At 38.6% G+C, this 1688-nt stretch overlaps 1 long non-coding RNA gene across 1 annotated transcript; it reads left to right on the top strand.

The window, feature by feature from the left end:
- Positions 1–332: 332 nt before the first annotated feature.
- LOC149091816 (uncharacterized) lies at positions 333–1306 on the top strand. Its single transcript, XR_016196608.1, has 2 exons — positions 333–647; positions 710–1306. It is a non-coding gene; the product is annotated as an uncharacterized LOC149091816 (long non-coding RNA).
- Positions 1307–1688: the final 382 nt, after the last annotated feature.

The following is a 1688-nucleotide window of genomic DNA, read 5'->3' as shown; positions in this document are numbered from 1 at the left end:
GATCAGATTATTTATTCTACTTGTGTACTCAACTTACTTAAAGTTATCTTAATTTAGACATGCCTTATCTCAATTGCGTATTAAAGACTTTCACGCTGGAAATTTCTGCTTTCTTAGGCTTTGAGATTGCCCGAGGGCGGGTTAATTATGCGAGCGAGCGAGGCGTTCGACATAATCTCAGTCTAACCTACATAGGTAACCACCCACTATAGCCTCCGCTATCATAGCGTTGGTTCACAGAGGTAACAAAAATATATTTATGGAACCAAAAAAAACACGAAACGCAACTGTAAACGATACCAAATTATATTTAATTACGTGCGATTAGTTAGGGTTACTGGAGTCGCGCGATCAAATGCCAGCGATAAGGCGACATCGCCTGTCATTTGGACCATAAATAGCCTCGGCCAAATACAGGCGAATAGCAAAAAGCCAAAACCCGAAACCCGACCAACATTAATTCAATTACAAATGGCTGCGTTTGCGACAAAATGGGGCAGGCGTGTGACATAATCACCCCGAAAGCTAATGATGACAAGGAGAGGGTAAGGAGTACCCAGTAATTCCGACTAGAGCTAGGCCAGGCCGAGCTCTGTGCATTCCCCCAGCTTGAGTTGTTTGCGAGCTGTGCACGCCCACAATGTTTGGTAATTTGATACGACGATTTGTCTTGCTTTCATTACGACATTCCGTTTCTTTATTTTTTTAGTTTTTCCAAGCGACAACTGCATTTTCACTCAATTTTCGTGGCCACCAAATTTGACTTAAGCGGAAGCGCGTTATTAACTGGTTTATGCAAGCCATAATCGCCCGATTGCCAGCTAACGATAAGCAGCCGAACAGAGGGTGCGGGTACGGGTCGATTACCCAAACAATTCAAACTATTCCGACTGCCCGGGCTGCCCAATAAGCAGCCAACAATTAAAACGAAAGCGCGGTAATTTCATTTGTTCGTAAATCTAATTGTGGAAAACATGGAAGCCCACAACAACGACAACAACAACAAACACTAGCCATGGCTATTCGTAATCGTAATGTAAAAATGAAAAATACTTTTGGTAATTAGTGCGTGTACAGGCTGAAAAAAGTCTTGGCTGGTAGGGGTAGCCGTATAGCCAGGGTAACGGGCCAAAGTTTTACTTAATTGCTTCGCCACAGTTTTCGTTTTTCAGTTTTTAGTTTTAAGTTTCAGTTGTTGACTTTCATTTTTCGCCTTTTTGTTTTTGCAAATTAATGTTTTTTAGTCAATTTCAGCTTAATGTGCGTCAATTAAAATTATTAAAGTTTATCTCGTTCATATTTTAAAGCATTTAGTAAATTAAATATAATTTATCCACTGACCAGTTCGGAACGCATACGATTGGAACATTAGTTCAGCAGCTGACCTTCATTGGGAATTATCTGTAAAAAGATTTCCAAATATGTCAACTCTTGATAGGATGAGACCAGCTATCATATAGAGTTTTTAATATGAACCAAATTTATTTATTTTATATACATATATATATATATAATTGGATTAGACGTGGATTTACCACAAATATTTGAGAGTTCCATTTTAATCTGAACTTTATATAGAAATAAAAATACATTACTTGCTGAGAATAATATTTTTAAGTTTGCCAGGTTTACTGAAGCCTCAGATGTCTCTCAGGAATTATATTTGGTAGCCGCAGATGCACAGGTTT

The sequence above is a fragment of the Drosophila navojoa genome, chromosome 3 (assembly GCF_054131105.1).
Source record: "Drosophila navojoa isolate 15081-1374.11 chromosome 3, UAZ_NAV_1.0, whole genome shotgun sequence".
NCBI classification, from domain to species: Eukaryota; Metazoa; Arthropoda; class Insecta; order Diptera; family Drosophilidae; genus Drosophila; species Drosophila navojoa.
Note: the sequence above shows the minus strand (reverse complement) of the source record. Positions and strands in the feature narration are given on the sequence as shown.